Source organism: Lontra canadensis, unplaced genomic scaffold, assembly GCF_010015895.1.
Source record: "Lontra canadensis isolate GAN:19392208 unplaced genomic scaffold, GSC_riverotter_1.0 scaffold29, whole genome shotgun sequence".
In the NCBI taxonomy this organism is placed as follows: domain Eukaryota; kingdom Metazoa; phylum Chordata; class Mammalia; order Carnivora; family Mustelidae; genus Lontra; species Lontra canadensis.
The window spans coordinates 16,007,704-16,026,773 of record NW_022631023.1 but is presented as its reverse complement, the minus strand read 5'-3'; positions in this window follow the sequence as shown (position 1 = coordinate 16,026,773).

Below are 19,070 nucleotides of genomic sequence, written 5' to 3'. Positions count from 1 at the left end.
TAAATCATCACACCTATTAATAGAAATGAGGTAGAGAATACCTAAATCATCACAGTAGAAATATGGACATAGTAGGTGCTACTGATTAAAGTTCAGTAGGAAAGAAGCAACACATTTTTAAAAATTGGAAGAAGACTTACCTTATTAAATAGTGACAGAAATCTTAGCAGAATTGTCCCCTGCAATTATGTGAAAGACTTAGTTGAAGAGATTTTTAAGCAAAGGAATGAAGACAGCAGCCTGGTTTCTTTTTGCTGCTCATAGTGAAATGCAAGGGGAGGGAAATAAGTTGAAAGCAAAATGAATAAACAAAAGGAAACAAGGAGTGATGATTTGATTCATTCTCAGCCTATCCAGATTGCAAAAGATGCTAAAATTAAGAGATTTGCTATCAGAATGTAGGATCTAAAGGAAAAACTGACTTTGTAAAAAGACTGTGACTATCTTTTCCTAATACCTCAAAAAGATAAAAACATCAGAATACTCAGTCACATAAGAGGCTCTTTGGAGAGATTATGGATGTGACTTGAAGATCCTCCAAACAAACCAGAGAAGCTCTAGGAAATTAAAGTGTGTTGTTTCTTGGGAGATGTCAGGAGAAGTCAAAAAAAGAGAACGAATTATGGGAAAAAATGCCTGTGGGAAAGTCTCTTGTCTAATGGAGTGAATTTCTGTGAGATACATGGGAGATCCACAAAGTTCTTGCTGATTTTATACTGTAGGAAACAATGCCAGTTTTTACTAAAAGGGATTAAGTAGGAGATGAAAAAAGGCTAACTAAAATTCTATTGGCAGGACACAAGCTGCTGAAATTCCTCAACTACAAACACCTGCCATATTTTGTGAAAAGGGAAGGATGATTCAGAGGAGGAAACATGAGCCTGACAAAGGGTCTTGAAACTAATGGAGTTTGCCCAGCTGGATTTAGAAATTTGGGGTATCTGTGCCTTTCTTTTTCCTTTATGTTTCTCCTTATTTTAAATGTTCTCTTTTCTATAACTATTATGCTATGCCTGTCCTACCGTTGTATTTAAGGAGCAGATAATGTGTTTCTTTACTTTCACAGATCCACAAATAAAAAAGAATTGTACATCAAGCTAGATTAAACTCAGAGTCTCAATCATTTCTAATTTAGATTATCTAAATGATAACATTCAGGACTTTTGAACTGACAAGACTTGGATGAGATTTGGGACATTTTGTTGATAGTTTAATGAGTCAGACTTTTGAGGAACTTGGAGTCCATGAATTAATTTTGCGTGAGGGATAGATGTAAACTTTAGGGGACCGAGTGGACTGTGCTAGACAGAACAAAGGGCCCCTAGTGATGTCCATATGCTATTTCCAGGAATCTATAAGTAGTTTGCCTTCCATGATAAAAGGGATTTTGCAGATGCGATTAAGGTTAAAAAAAAAATCTTGAGTGGGCGCCTGGGTGGCTTAGTGGGCTGAATATCAGGCTTCATTTGGGCTCAGATCATGATCTCAGGGTCACAGAATTGTAATGGGCTCCACACACAGAAGGGACTCTGCTTGAGATTCTCTCCCTTTCTCACTCCTCCCTGCTTTCTGTCTGTCTCTCTCTCTCTCAAGTAAATAAATAAATCTTAAAAAAAAAACAAACTTGAGATAAGCAGATGATTATTATTCAGGTAGGCACAATGTAATCATGAGTCTTTTTAAGCAAAAAACCTCTCCCAGTCTTCCTATTGTTGCAGAACCAAAGAGATAGATGGGAATGTGAGAGGAATCCAGTCCATTGATGGTTTCAAGGATGGAAGCAGGTGCCATAAGCCAAGGAATGTGAAAGGTCTCTAGAAACTGGAAAAGGCCAGGAAAGAGATTCTCCTACAGATTCCAGAAAGAAATGCAGTCCTGGTAACACCTATTGACTAGGTTAAAGATTAGCCCAGTGAGACCGGGATTGGATTTCTGACCTATAAAACCATAAGGATCATGCAAAGCAAGAACTGTGGGTCTCTCAATTTAGTTAACTCTAAGTATAGAAGTCCTGAGTTACAAAATAAAGGCAATTCTCCATTTTTAAAGGCTTTTTAAAATGCTGGTAAAGATGGCATTTTTAATAAATAAATAACTTCATAATCTAGACTGCATTTCCAGCTACGCATCCCAAATGCACCTTTTAGTCTAATACTGAAACCAAGTTGTACTTCCCTGAGCATGGCTTAGGCTCTATAACATTGTTCAAGTTGCTCTTTCTACACAGCCTTTATTACCCTCATTTATCTGGTGAGCCTCTGCACATCCTTTAACATGTCTTTCAAGAATCCATTCCCATACCGAGATTTCCTGGGGCCCCTCTTCCCACCATTATTATCTCTCTAAAAAGCTATCAGTCTCCCTCTATCCTTGTGTGTGCTCTGGTCCGAACACTTGAGTTTGCCGGGGATTCCCGTGCTGAACCCTAATGCCTATGGTGACGGTGTTAAGAGCTAATTAGATCATGAGGGTGGAGTCCGTGAATGGGATTAGCACCTTCTGTTTTGTTTTTGTTTTGAGAGAGAGAGAGGAAGAGTCCCAGAGAGGCAGAGGGAGAGATAGAGAATCCTACGCAGGCTCCACCCCCAGCACAGAGCCCCACGATGGATTCCATTTCACGACCCTGATATCATTACCTGAGCCAAAATCAAGAGTTGGGTGTATAACTGACTGAGCCATCCTGGCACCCCATGGGATTAGAACTTTTATGAAGGGTTTCCACAGAGCACCCTAGACCTCATCTATCACCCTGTTTTCAGACTTCCAGCCTCCAGAGCTAAATTTTGTTATTGATCAGTCCCCCAGTCTGTGGTGTTTTGTTATAGCAGACTGAAGGGACTAAAACAGAATCTTTTCTTTCTTTCTTTCTTTCTCTTTCTTTCTTTCTTTCTTTCTTTCTTTCTTTCTTTCTTTCTTTTTAATTAGTAGAAACTGCTGTGCAATAGTTGTTGAGCTCCTACCAAGAAACCCCATTGAAACACTGCTAAAAAATGAAAACAAAAACAAAAACAAAAAAAAAAACTACTTAAATATAAGTCACTGCCAGATAATTATAGAAAACTTATGCTAGTCTGTACATATTTTTTAAGATGGCAAAAAAGTGCGAACAAACAAGCATCTGTGTGGGTGCGTGTGTGTGTGTGTGTGTGTGTGTGTGTTATACATACACAAATGATTTTACGGAAAAATCACAAGATTGTGAAACATATTTTGACATGATTAGGGAACTGGCTTAAGAAACAGTAAAGAGAGAATTCATCTTTGGAGGAAAAAATATAAACAAGATTCTCCAGGGATAGATGCTATGGCCAATTTTGTTTCCCATTATAATTGTGTCTTTTGGTGTCATTCTAAAACAAAATACTTGGTTATATAATACATAATTTGGCCCAATATGGCAATTTATCATGAAATCTTCACAGGGGTTGAGCTGTAAAAAACAATTCATATAAATTATTAATCATGTTTGAACTAAAACGAGAGGGAATAAGATATTTAGTGGAGAATCTATTTTTAAAGATATATCTTAATGAAGAAATGGATTTTTAATAATTTAACATACTAATTTTCTACTTTTTTAAGTTAATATAGTAACTTATAGTAGTTGATATAAACTCAGGCACCTGTTTCTTTTTTTTTTTTAATCATTCTTCATTATGCACCAATTATAGCACTTGCTTTTCAAAGATACTACTTAAAGCTGAAAGAGTAATATCACATTTTTAAATAATCTTGAATACCTCCATCTTTACGAGCACAAGAATTAAGCTGGTCTTCTTTCTTTAGAAGTTCTTATCAGCTTTCAGCATCTCTCCCACTTTTAAAATGAGAGATCGACAAAATCTCAATTATGTTAAGTAGAAGTTATTTACCTGTAAATTTCAATTATCAAATAGACTTCTTATTAGGGGAAAGAAGATGATTTTCATTCTAGTTATCCTTTATTTTAATTATCCTTGCCTGTGCTAAATACCTTATTCTAGTTATCTAACTACTTTATTCCAGTTATCCTTTCCTGTGCTAAATACCAAAATTAATTCTTTTTTTTTAAAGATTTTATTTATTTATTTGTCAGAGAGAGAGAGAGAGAGAGAGCACAGGCAGAACGGCAGGCAGAGGCAGAGGGAGAAGCAGGCTCCCTGCCGAGCAAGGAGCCTGATATGGGACTCGATCCCAGGACACTGGGATCATGACCTGAGCCGAAGGCAGCCGCTTAACCAACTGAGCCACCTAGGCATCCCCAAAATTAATGTCTTAAGTCAATTTCTGCCTTGAATATTATCATGGCCAAGATGTAGCTGCATATATTAATTTTCACAGTGAGGTGCTTTCTGCGTAGACCTTTCCTAATGTATGTTTCAAGAATGTCCCACAAATCAGTAGTATCGGGAAAAATATTCAAAATAACTATTTACTCTTTCACACAAGTTCAGACTGTTAAATAGTTAAAAACTATTTATTTCTATAAAATGATGTTTTAGTACATTACGTTTAATACAATTATATACTTAGCAATGTGGCCTCATAGATGTTCAATATAGTAATAATACGAACTATTTATCATTCCAGTATTCTATGTTTTAGAAAATATTTTTTAAAATTTCTTTAATATGTTGTTTGTTTCTTCAAATTTTTGGAATTTGTTCATGTTTGGGGAAATGTATAGATATATTTCATATTTTTTCCATAAACATTTTGAGATACTAAATGGTAAATCCAAAAACCAAGAGTATATGCAGGAGGCATATCAAATTATTTGTCATAAACTATGTCAGTTCTTCTATGATAAATTAAGAATGTCAGATCAAGGCCATATATTTTGTCAGTAATTAATGCAAATGTAGCTATAGCAACACTGTATTTTATGATATAGTAAATTTATTTCTTTCAAATTCAAGTTTTATCAACATACATTGTAATTAATTGAGGGTCTTACCTACTTTTTCCACATTTTATCTATTACCTATTCTTCCATAATATCTATGAATTGTACAGGACTTTGTGGTTGTGATTAAAAATCAAAATATCTGGGTGCCTGGATGGCTCAGTTGGTTGAGCAACTGCCTTCAGCTCAGGTCATGATCCTGGAGTCCCAGAATGGAGTCCCACATCAGGCTCCCTGCTCAGCAGGGAGTCTGCTTCTGCTGACCTCTCTCCTCTTATGCTCTCTCTCATCTCTCTCTCTCTCTCTCTCTCTCTCTCAAATAAATAAATAAAGCCTTTAAAAAAATCAAAATATCAAAGAGTGACAGAGTAAATAGAAGTCTATGCAAGCACCTTGTTTTAAGCATTTTTTATTTATTAGATAATTTTTTTCAAGATTTTTTTTCTGTTAATGGAAGGGAAAAGGAAGAAAAATGAGCATTTAGGAAACTATTATAAGCCACGTATCTTTCTGTTATAGTATATAATTTTTTTGCATCACACCATGACTAGTTATTATAATTCCCATTGTATAGCGGGGAAGATCTGGCCTGTAAAATGTTAGTTGTCTTGCCCCAGAGTGAGATACTCCTGAAGACAGTGCAGCTGGAAACTGGCGCTCAGATCTCTGTGAAGCCTGTTTTCATATGTTTTTGATATGTTACTTTGAGTGAACCGATTAAATATTTTACAGGCAGACATAATCTCTTACGTTTATGTCTTGCCCAAAGAGGTAAGCTATGCATTTTTAATATTTCATACAGCATAATACACTTACATTTTAAAATGATAAAACTGACTCCAGAAAATTAAGTCTAGCTACATTTAAAATCCTGAATGATAACATCAGACGTCTTGAAGCTAACAGTGACTAATCCTAGATGTGACAATGATGCTAATTGTGGTATGACAACGTTGTTGACTTTGTGTAGTCTTTAACTGTGAAGTGAAAACAAGGAGGACTGTAAAATCTTGGAGTAGGAAGGGAATTTGAAGGCATCTAATTCAGCCTGTGTAAATCTATTAATAGGAAGTACCAGAGCCTGGATATTTGCTTTTCAAATTTCTGATATGGTTCTCTAGGGGCTGTTTTATGTAATGAGGGATGTTGTGAACATCTGGAAGTAAGAGCAACATCACAGCCTGCTGTGGGGGCATATCTTTTGGCAACACATAATTTATATCAGCTCCAGAAGGAACTTTGTTCTGAAGAGTATTATTTGGAAAGACAGTTTCCAGTAAAAAATAGAAAAAAAAAATTGTGGACATACAACTATTAAATTAAAAAAACACTCCATATTATATTTAAATAATGTCATGTATTTATTCTAATGTGGTTAAATTGCAAGCCAGCCCATATTGTTAGAGTTCCTTATTCAAAAAAAACACAAAAACAAACAAATAAAAATATGTATTAACCAACTAGAGAGTGGAATCCTTTCACAATGCATTTGTATATAGAATTATCATGATTGTACTTTAGATATTTTGCAACTTTATCAATTATATGCCTCAATAATGCTATAAGAAATAAAACATCAGAATAAATCATGAATTGCTTTAATGGAAAATAGATCTTAGACTTGTGTGTGTGTTTCTGCATTTTTTTTTTTAAGATTTTGTTTATTTATTTGAGAGAGAGAGTAAGTGGGAAAGAGAGCATAAGCCGGGGGGAGAGACAGAGGGAGAAGCAGACCGCCACTGAGCAGGAAGCCTGATGTGGGGCTTGATTTCAGGAGCCTGGGATCATGACCTGAGCCGAAGGTAGACACAAATGACTGAGCTACCCAGGCGCCCCATCTGCATTACCTCTTAATTGACTTCTATCTTCCTCTTTTGGGGAAAATAAAGATAAGGATACTATTTTGTTTTATTTGATGGATGTCTTGTCATTTCCTTCATTCATTCTATTAATAGTAAAGCAAAACTCAGTGTGTTGTGATTGATAAAGATCTGGGCCTTACATTTAAGGAAGTAGAGAGAAAGAATAATCATACTAACTTACGCAAGAGATTATTCAATTTCTGTGGTAAGATTTTTTTTTTTTTAAGATTTTATTTATTTATTTGTGAGAGAGAGTGAGAGAGCGAAAGAGTGAGCACAGGCAGGCGGAATGGCAGGCAGAGGCAGAGGGAGAAGCAGGCTTCCCTGCCAAGCAAGGAGCTTGGGACTCGATCCCAAGAAGCTGGAACCATGACCAGAGCCGAAAGCAGCTGCTTAACCAACTGAGCCACCCAGGTGTCCCCCGTGGTAAGATTTTTGTGAAACAAATCTCCTTGATTTTATTGAAGTAATTGTATATTTCAATTGAGTGTTGAGCCCTAAGTTAGAAAGTCTTAAATGAATGTTTACATGGATATAGGAAAGAAATGCATATTGCTGTTTTTATAAATGTTTTGATTAAAACGGATTTTGTGAGATTATTTTATCATACAATTATTATAATGAAGCATTACTTTTGGATATATTTCTTCTAAAAGACTGAAAGAGAGCATTGAACATAAAATGAAACAAAATTTTCAGGAGATCCATACAGAAAACATCAGCACAAAAGATTTCTTAGGCCTAGAAATGATACAAATATACAAAAATATAAGAAGTTCAGATATATATTTTATAAGTTCAAATATAAGTTCAAATATATTGTCTATACACTTATGGAGAGAGAAGGACAAAGAAGACTGATGGCAATCTCTTTAACTGCTTTTATTGGTATAGTTTCCATATACTTTAAGTGTGTATAGTGGCATATGGTAGTTGAAATTCATGTCCTCACGATTGATTCTGACCCTTTCCCCATTTAAGGAACAGTGTGCTATGGGATAACTTGTGCACCCCCCCCAAAAAAGGATATGTTGGAGCCCTAACCACTTCAGAATGTGACCTTATTTAAAGGTAGGTTGTTTACAAAGATAAAAGTTAAAATGAGTTTATTAGAATAGGCCCAAATCCAATATGACTGCTGTACTTATAAAAAGGGGGAAATTTGGACACAGAAACAGACAAACATAGAAGACAAACAAAGTGAAGAGATTCAGGGAGAAACTGGTCATCCCATAAGCCAAGGAAAGATACCTGGAACAGACCCTTTCATCTCGGCCTCAGAATGAACCAACCCTGCTGACCTCTTGATATCAGACTTCAGACTCCAGAATCACAAGGCAATAAATTTCTGTTTTTTTAAGCCACTCAGCTTGTAGCACTCTGTCAAGGCAGTCCTTGCAAACTTACGCAGGGTGTCTCTGCCTTCTTCAGCAAACTCCTGTCCTGCTCTCCACTGCTTGGAGTTTTTCCAGCACTCTTCTGCTGCCCAGAGTACCCAACCAATTAGAGTACCCAGACCAATTGTTCCCTCCTAGGATTTCTAATCAAAGCCACCTCTTGCCTTAGGGTTTTAATGCTGCAAGAGATCCATATGGAGAAGTAGGCCAACTCAGCAAGAAGATTAGAAAAGAAAAGATGAGTGACAGGGAGAGCAGAAAGGTCCAAATTACATCAGTTGAGCTGCTGCCTCTAGCCAGGTGTAAAGAGCTACTCCTCCATGAATCAACAGTAAATGATTTTTGTTCTCTTAGGGTGAGCTAGTTTGAGCTGGGATTCTAGTCCTTTCATTAAAAAGGACCTGAAGATTCTGGCTAACACCATGTATATTTGACTCAGTGTCTTTAATTTCCTTTTTTTTCAGGTATATATATATATATATATGTATATATATATACACACATATATATATATATATACACACACACACACACATATACATACACACACATACATACATACATGTGGACCAGTAATGCCATTTTAGGAAGAGAAAGTGAATTTTACTTGGCTTGAATTTATATACCTATTCTGTATGGTCACCTTCCAGAAGGTATGATCGGAGGGGAATGTTGGTGTCATTTTATTGTTGGATTTCTTTCATCTACTCTTTCTCATATACTTATGCATATAAGAGGAACTCACGTTAAAGCTGATTAATGCTACTGCTATATTTACTGTATTTTCAGTGAGGCAGATGTTGATGATGTAAGGTGCTACTCCCAGCCAAAGTGTGTGCCCTGGAGGGGGTACACTGTTGTGATTGATTTAGGGCCCGGTCCCAATCCCGATCAGAGCAGGACCTCAAGATATTTGGTCACCAAAATTACCCAGACATACACACCCATACACACATACACACGCACACACACACACACACAAAACATGATGCTAAAATACTTGGTTGAAATACCAATGGGCAGTATCACATTCCAAAAGACTTCCTAGACTCTGTGCAGAATTTACCAATCTGTTGGCCAAAACTTGATGACAACTTGCTCCCTCACTTCTATTTGAGAGAGTTGCATTTTGAGAGAAATTTTCTTAGAAAGTTCTGACTACCACAAGAAGTTTGGGGCAAACGTTTTTCACCCGAAAACTGGAGAAAATCATATGATATATTTTTAATATGGTTATTTAGAGGAAAAAGAGGTTGGGGTGGATATATCCTTCCTTATCTCAAACCTAGAGAAAGTATCTCAGTAGGACAACTGAGGGAGCTTGAGAAGTGTTTCCTGTAATTAGTAGACAAAGTCATCTGAAGTTAGGCTCTGCCTAAAATATCTAAAGGGTGAGATATTGGCAGGATAGATGCCAATGGATGAACCAAAGGAGTAGTGACTGATTAGGGAAGTCTACTCCCAGTTTGCCAATGCTAAAGGGGTGTGTGTGTGTGTGTGTGTGTGTGTGTGTGTGTGTGTGTTTTTCAAGAAGTTTGCCAAAAGGGACAAACAGGCTTAGGGAAAGAAAATCTAGAAATATTGCCAGATGCTCAGAGGCTGAGAGAGAAGCAAAGGAGGAGCCAGAGAAGGGAACATCATTCAAGAGGGAAAAATTAAGACAAGAAAGGGTCCACAGAATAAAAAGCATCACCTGCAAACTATTTTTAGGCCAAAGGAGGGTAACAGCGGCTCCTTCTCTCACCCCCTCTATGCTGATCTCTCTGAGGACAGAAACCTCTGTTCCCAAAAGTGGAGAAAATCCGTAGAATTATGTGGTAGCAAAAGAAAAAAAATCAGCTACTTGACTTTTTACCTTGACCGTTGTCTTCCCTGCCTGTAGCAGGTCTGAACAACGAGAGTGGGTTAAGTCCCACCTTTAAACAAGGCAAATCTTTCCTATTACAATGGAACAAAGTATTTTAATAACATGCAAGAGAACTTTTTATTACTTGAGTTATCTCAGAAAAGAAAACCTACATAAATATAAAGGGGCAGTGGGAAACAAAAAAGAAAATAAAATGAACATAAATCATTCCATCTCCTTAGAGGGAGTTGCCTCTCTGTCTAAAATAATATGCTGTGGCTCCATATACAGGCTTTATCCAAATATCAGCCAGAAGAAAGATGTCAAATAAACGTCTGCTGAATAATCATGGCTTTGTAATCAAATGATGGTTTTCCAATACTAAGCTTGACAAACAAGTTATGCATATATTTTGAAAATATTTAATATTGTTCCAGTTTCCCATTTTTCTCCATTTTAGGAAGTTATTCTTTTTAAAGCAATTTTACTCTATTTTATGTCAAATGATTGCTTAACATACAAAAATTGTTATAAACAACAGTAATTTCATTTCACAGACTCAAACATTGTGTTTTTTTTAATTATTTCTATTAACATATAATGTATTATTTGCTTGAGAGGAACTGGTCTATGAACCGTCAGGCTTACACAATTCATAGCACTCACCATAGCACATACCCTCCCCAATGTCCATAACCCAGCCACCTTATCCCTTCCCCCCAACCCCCAGCAACCCTCAGTTTACTTTGTGAGATTAAGAGTCTATTTTTTTCCTTCCCTACCCCCCATACCCTCCTACCTGCCTCTCCTCTTATCAGAGAGATCATGTGATAATTGTCTTTCTCTGATTATTTCACTCAGCATAATACTCTCTAGTTCCATCCACGTCATTGCAAATGGCAAGATTTCATTTCTTTTGATGGCTGCATTCAAGCATTGTTTGGTTTTTTTTTTAAGATTTTTTTTTTCAAATTTCAGAGAGAGTGCATGTGGGAGTGGAGGGGGACAAGGGAGAGAGAGAGAGAGAGAGAGTCAGAGCAACCTCCCCACTGAACATGGAGCCCTAGATCATGACTTGAGCTGATATCAAAATCATGACTGAGCTCACCCAGGTGCCCCTCAAGCATCCTTTTAATACATGTTCAAAACAGCTTTAGAAAATAAAGCATAGCAAAGAAAACGGTGAGATTTATTTCTGTCACATGACCTTCAGCCATTACTTAGCCATTTTGTGCTCAGAGTCTTTATGGTGAAATGTGGATAATAATTAACTACTTCATTAGGTTGCCTTAAGGATTAAATGTGTTCAGCCATGTAAAACACGTAGCACCATGACTTCAACAAAAAAGTGTTGGAGAAACATTAGCAGGTACTGTTGTCATTGTTTACCTCGTGATGCATCTGTGTACTATACCAGAAAAATAAATGTTACATAGATGGGGAGCTAACACTTCAGCGTTGACATATTTCTACATGCAAATCTTCCATGAGGTAGAGGTGACTATGATGATGAGTGACTAACAAATAGTATTATACTACACCTTGTGAGCAAAGTACCTATTTCCTGAGTTACTCATAAAGTAAAATAGGAATTATAAAAATACTGCTTCCCTCTATAAGATGGTACTAACGAAAGCAAAACATGTATAGTTTAAGGACCATTAACAAAGACATTGTCTGCCTGGTTTGTTAAAGTGGAATGTAATGCAAGCTCAAGGATTATGTTCCATAATATTAGGCAAATATAATTCTTATAAAATCTGACCTAAATATCCAAAAACATCCTTTAGACTCTATTTTTTTTAAATCATACCTAATTTTTTCTCTCCATGAAAAATATTTCTTTTTTAAGGTGTTCAAGGAGCCACAAAGCAAAGTGAATAGCTAATATATGTCCTAATTTTTCTAAACTTAAAAAAAAAGCTCCTTACTCTTTCATTTTTTTTAAGATTTATCTGTTTTAAAGAGAGAGAGAGCAGGGCGACTGACATAGGGAGAGGATTTCAAGCAGACTCCCTGTTGAGTGTGGAGCTCTGATGTGGGGCTCAATCTTAAGACCCTGAAATCATGACTTGAGCAGAAATCAAAAGTCTGTTGCTTCACAGACTGAGCCATCCAGACGCCCCCCCAAAATTCTTTACTCTTAAAGGTTTTCTTCTCTTTCTTTTCCTTTCCTTCTTTTTCTTTCTTCTTTTCTTTCCTCTTCTTCTTTTCTTTGTTTCTTTAATAACATACTGTTTCTTTTTTTTTTTTTCCCAAGTACATGTTTTAGATCATTCGTTTTCAAACAATACCAAGGTAAGTCCTTAACCTGGTTATAATAGCGATGATTCTGATGCTTGTCTGTCATTAGGGATTTGAATTGTACTTCCATTTTTCATCATTTTCCTGCAGCCTCACTTCTGAAGTGCATGCAAATACTCAAGACCTAAAAAGCATTAATGTTTCATGATTAGGTATCTCCCTGCTGCAAATGAAGAAAGAACTTAGAAATTTCTGTGTTGTTAATAACACTCATGGAAAAAAGTGACACAGAAACCAAGTCTCATTACCTTTCTGGTATATTCTAGGTCTTTCCATGAAGACCTTTCTTTTTTGAAACCACAAAGAGGATAACTTCTATGACCAGTGTTCTGTCATCAAAGGAGATACAAAAATGACAAGCACCCTTTCAGAATCCTCAACCAGCCCTGTTGTGATAGGAGTGGTGGAAAAGATAAACAGAGGATAGACTTTATCACTAACCAGGGCTGTGTCCAAAATGCTATGCAGTCAGTTTTTTATCTCTTTGCACAGCACGAGATTCTACAACTCACTTCACATATTTTAGAGGTTCAGATTATTTCCTAGGCTCCTTTCTCCTGCACCTGCCCCCCAGCTGGCTGACCAAGGCTCTTAAATCTTCCCACTCTGCTGATGAAAGTAGTTGAGAAAAGAAACCCAGGGAGCGATTTCTCTCCAAGCCTAAGCAGAACTGGCCTGTCATCTTATCCATATCTTCCTCCTTTGAGAACTCTGCCTGTCTGCCCCAGCCTCAGGCCTCTGAGCCAGGAGGTCAACTATGTAAGCAACCACCCAGGGTCAGGTCTTCCCAGCCCAGCCTTATGGATAGACTGATGAGAAAGGAAGAGGGAAGAGAATCATAAAAGCATCTGAAAGAAAGACAAAAAGAATCTAAGAAAGAGTTCCAAGAGGGAAGAGTTCACTTTTCCTAGCCCTGTTCAAATGAAACACACTAGAATGTTTTCAAGGAAAATGCAGTTAGCCAAGCAAGGAACATTGAAAATTGTTCATTTTGTCAGATTTTAGGGGAAAAAAAAAAAACTAATACAGTCCATTGCATCAGAATAGTCAATAATACCAACAATTATATAGAAATTGTTGATAGCATTGGAAGAAAATCAAGTGTTCTTCCCTGTGAGTTTGAGATACCTTCTCATTCCATATTCCTTCTTATTTCTTTTTGGAACCATCAGCCCTATTTGTTGAGAAACTAATACTTTTGTCCTCAGTCTGTGTTGGATGACACTGATCCTGCTCCTTCCTCCCCAGGTCATCATGATTTCAGGCATGACTGACACATGGAAACAGACAAACCCATCACACAACACCATTTCACTGCTTTAAGCCCTTTGCCAGAACGATCCTAAAGGAGACATGTGCTTTCCCCTAATGTTACGATGTTGGAAACGCAGTAATCAGGAGGTTTTCACAGCCATTTTGTGAATGCTGCTTGAGAAAAGAGTCAACACGGAGAGGGAGACTACGGATCAGGAAGTAGGCCCCTGAACCCTGCCTTGACAAAAATCAGTCTGAGATCTGGACTTCCCAACTGTATGATCCAATGTATTCCTTTTCTGTTAAAAATAATAATAATAATAATAATGTTCTCATTTAAATAGGTTAAGTAGGGTTTCTACGACTAAACCAAAAAGTTCAGACTAATATGATCACCTTGTGTTTTTACCACTATTTCTCATCAAATTCCAATTAGATCTTGTTTAATTTTATAAGAGCTAAGGTCAAATTGGCTAATTACTATTTGAAACCAAGAATACACAGTATATTTTATTCTCATATTAAATTCAATAAGTACCATTAGTAATATGAAATGTATTTTGAAATTATTTGGAAGATTCTATCCTTTTTGTATTTGAGTGTGAACAGCATAGATTCACATCTTGGGTCCTTGATGTTTTCCTGAGTTTTCCAACATGCTTCTGGTCTACAGAACATGATGTTCTTTCCCTTCAGGTAATTACATTTGAAATAATCCATGGGGCTATCAGAATTACAACTGCATTTGCTTATTTTTGTAGAAATCACTTTATAGGGTTTTTTTTTCCTTCCTTTTGAGTTTATAATAATGAATATCCTATGACTTTTTATGTTTGAAATAAACATTCAAATTATTTTCAAATATTTTAAAATTGGCAAAATAAAAAAAGACTTCTGCCAAACAAATTTTGCTTGAATTTATAAATGTGTGTGTTTTTGATGGAAACTTAATCCATATGTTTCTCATTCATTTACAATTAGCTGACAAAAATGTTTTGCAAGAGTTTGATATCTGTTATTTTTAAAATCATACTTCGATCATTTCCTCTCTTGTCTACAGAAAGTTAAAAGAAAATCTATCTCAATCCGTCTTGATTTTTTTAATTTTTTTGTGGATCCAGGTGGCATATTGCCAATAGATTAATCAAAGTTTACTTTAAGAAATATTTGTTATGCTAAACAGTAGAAGTGGTAGAAATCATGGTAGAAAAGAAACACAATGGAAATCAGCGAAGGAAAAGTAATGGGAAAAATAGGTAATAGAAAGATAATAGCAAAATGACAGCCATGAGGCAATTTCCTAAATAACTACATGCTGTGAAACTCTGGGTCTGAATCAGTTTTATATTTTAAGATATGGAACACAGAGTCTTCCTAATTTACAGCAGAGAGCAACTCTTAGAGTTCCAAAGAGATTCTGAGTCAACAGAGCAGGTGCCTGATGTGTGACTTTGGTCCTCTCTTTCCATTCACTCTATCTTGTAATATACCTGAGACCTGCAAATGGACCCAAGAGAGGTGGAGCCCCCAGAGAGTAGCAGAGTGAGACGAAATCTCACTTTCTGTCCAAAACTACTGAACATGTATCCTGTCTCTTCCGTTTATGCTCTAGGGACTTTCTTTTCTATAGTTGTGAAAATTTAGGAAAGACAATTATCAAATGACACATTTTATGAGGGTTGGATATTAATAGCAATTGAGCCCCATATCCCTTTGGATGACCAAATATTTGTACCATCTGCACAGCACATTCTTCATAATTTCTCTCCATGCTGAAAATAAAGTGGCATTACCACTAATACTTAACAGTTATCAATCACTCCCATATGTCAGGCTTTCTGCTGGGTATTTGCATGCATCAATGCTAGCCCTCCAAATCGCAGAAAAATTATATCTTTTTATGTGTGTTTTACTGAGAGCTAATTTAATAGGATCACCCTTCCTACAAGTTCCCCTGTTAGTAATTTAGGGGTATTATTTTCAAGAATATTTTATAGTCTCCCAACATTTCTGAACTACTTGCTGTAAGGAATAGTTCTTTAAACAGGTTTTGGTTTTTTTTTAAAGATTTTATTTATTTATTTGACAGAGAGAGAGATCACAAGTAGGCAGAGAGGCAGGCGGGGGGGTGGGGAAGCAGGCTCCCTGCTAAGCAGAGAGCCAGATTCGGGGCTCCATCCCAGGATCCTGGGATCATGACCTGAGCTGAAGGCAGAGGCTTTAACCCACTGAGCCATCCATTCACCCCTCTTCATGTGACTTTATTCAACATGAGGACCATAACATGACTTTGTCATTCAAAGACTTTGTAATCCCATCCCTTACAGGTTGGGATCTAATGCTGCAAGGAGTAAAATCTCTGTGTTGTTCCTATTTTCTTACCTGTAGGCTCATGAATCTGCCAATTCTGAACTCCTCTTTTTCCTGTAATAATTTATCAAGTGCGGTCAGTAGTAACCTCACACACTCTTGCCTTCATTTTATCCAGCCATGTTTCCTGACTTTCTCCCAAGCAACTGCATATTTTAGGACTGCTAAATGTGTTCTTCCTGTATAATAGTGATCACCACCTTTCTAGCCCCTAGAACCCAAGTCCTCAACACCGGCACTTAGTCCTTCACTATTGCCACATAGTTTAGTTTCTGTTTTCTACTTTCTGGATTAGTCGGGATGGGATAGATTAAATTGCAATATTCCAAATTAGTCAAGAAAGGATATGTACATTTCAACATCTCACTGGCTAACTAAAATAAAATTTTGTTTCTTGTTCATGTGTTAGTCCAATACGGGTGTGTGGATCTCCGAGCTCTGCTGAGCACTTCTCCTTTTCAAGCAGTAACTCAGGAACCAGACTGTTGCCATTTTTTAGCTGTATAATTTGGTGCAAGTGGCCTCTAAAGTTACTATGTGATAGGAATAAAAGAGTATCCCATGAGTAAGTTTTTTAGAGCTATGCCTGAAAACAGTTTCAACATCTTCCACACAATATTGGTCAGACCTTGGCCACATGACTCCAACATTTACTCAAGGGAGACTGGGGACTGTAGTCTCTCTGTGCCCAAGAACAAGAAATAGGATGATGAACCATAATACTCTGCCATTTGACTAAAAATATTTCATTACAAATTCTGTTGCTTCATCTCTCTTTATTTGACACGTGAAGGTTAAAATAAGATCTTCTGTTCTATATAAACTTCCCCTATACTATCCACTGGTCTATTATATTAATCTATTTCCAGTTTGAAGTAACTAAGAGAGAATGCCTTTTTCCTTGAAAATGTTATTAAAAAATTCTCATCCTGGGAAATGCAGAGTTAGAGAAAAATGCATTGGCAGAATTCATTTAACTACTACCATATACTGTCTCCAAGCTGTGTCTCCTCCTCTCGTTCCATTTCTTAATAACTAAAAATATAGTGTTTCTGGCTTCAGGAATCACCATATGTGAAATGTCTAGTGCTTTAAAAACCTTTTTCATGACATGGTACATATAAAATTTTTGTTAATATTCTTTGATATATTTAACCAGTTATACTGCCATACTGTCCAAGTCATATCAGATTCATTTTCTAAAACATGTTTTGACATGAATTCTAGAGTGGACATGACATATTGACCATTCAGACACCAATGCTAAACATTGGAGAGTAGCAAGCATTCCCAGATTTCTGCCTATGATACCTACTTATTTTAAACAAAAATAAAAATAAATGTTATTCATACAATAATCTCTGAATGTTCACAAATTAAAAATGAGTGAACTCACCAGCCTGAATAATATAAATGGACATATGTGACAGTATAAATCTACCTGAGTGTGCTTTATAAAATGTGGCTTTTAATGCTTGGAGAACTGTCTTTTTAGTTTATTCATTCATAACACTGTATCCTTAATCCAAAGTATTAATAAAATCTTCCTCTTTTTTGATTGTAACCTTAAAGCTGAAAGTGACATTGATTGCCACTAAACAGAAATAAGTTTTTAAATAATTTGTACTAAAAACTGCATTAATTTCAATTCAATTCAATGAAGAGAAGTAGATTAACAAGAAGGCTTTTAAGATACAAATAATTAAATAAACCCAATACATATTGATGCATTTCAGACATAAATAGAGTATGGATTAACTTAGAGAATAAGAATTTACACTAAAATAAAATGATGATATAGTCAAAAGAATAAAAGTAAAGCACTGTGTGGAAGATTGCCATTAGATACCACTTTTTAATATTATTTTAGCTTAATGTCTAAAAAAACAAAACAGAATATTTTTCTTTCAAATTCATTTGTTTTAGCTTTCTTTCCCCATCTTCCATTTTGGACCTATTAGTAGAGATTGATTTCCATGGTTTTAAACACACTTAACAATGGTTCTTTTCTATATAACTTGTGATAAATTTTCTTTGTATGAATCCAGCTCTCTGAAATAAACTTTTTCCATAAATCTTATAATTACTCAATAAAAAATAATAATAAAATCAGTCATTTAGCAGTCCTGAGAAATGTTTGATTTCAGGGGTTACTTTAAACATTGGTAGAGGGGTGTCTGGGTGGCTCAGTGGGTTAAGCCTCTGCTTTCAGCTCAGGTCATGATCCCAGGGTCCTGGTATCGAGCCCTGAATCGGGCTCTCTGCTCAGCAGGGAGACTGCTTCCCCTTCTCTCTCTCTGCCTGCCTCTCTGCCTACTTGTGATCTCTATCAAATAAATAAACAAAATCTTAAAAAAAAATTGGTAGAGACATTATACTACACATGGGATATCTTACTTTGTGTGTGTGTGTGTTTGTGCATGCATATATATTTTAGGAGGAAAACTGCATAATAAACATTTTGCTTACCCTCCTGAGGCTGGACCCTGACTACCACTAGGCCACTGAAAGAAGTACAAATGTATGTACTCAGTCAGAAAGGGGATTGAACTAAGAAAGATGTAGACTGCAAGAATTAATGGTGAAAAAAGAAATCAATGGAGTTTTTTGATGAATGTAACTATTGACAACTTAAAAAAAAAGATGAGTAAGGTGGATTAAAAAATAATAATAAACTGGGGCACTTGGGTGGCTCAGCCACTTAAGTGTCTGACTCTTGATTTCACCTCAGATCATGATCTCAGTGTCCTGGGATTGACTTCCACATTGGGCTCCATGCTCAGTGGGGAGTCTGCTTGAAGATTCAGTCTCTCTTTATCTACTTCTGCCTTCCCATGCTCTCTTTCTCTCCCTCAATAAATAAATAAATCTTTAAAAAAAAACTTTAAAAAATAACTATATGCTTAATTGTTTTAACTATCGTATTATTCAAGAGTAGAACAGAAAATAAATTTTTAAAAAGAGGATAGAGATTTTCTTATTTATCTTAGAGTTTATTAATAATGAATGCATGCATTTTTATTATTTATTTTTTTAAGATTTTATTTATTTATTTGTCAAAGAGAGAGAGAAAGTGAGCACAGGCTCCCTGCTGAGCAGAGAGTCTGACGTAGGACTCTGTCCCAGAACCCTCGGATCATGACCTGAGCCAA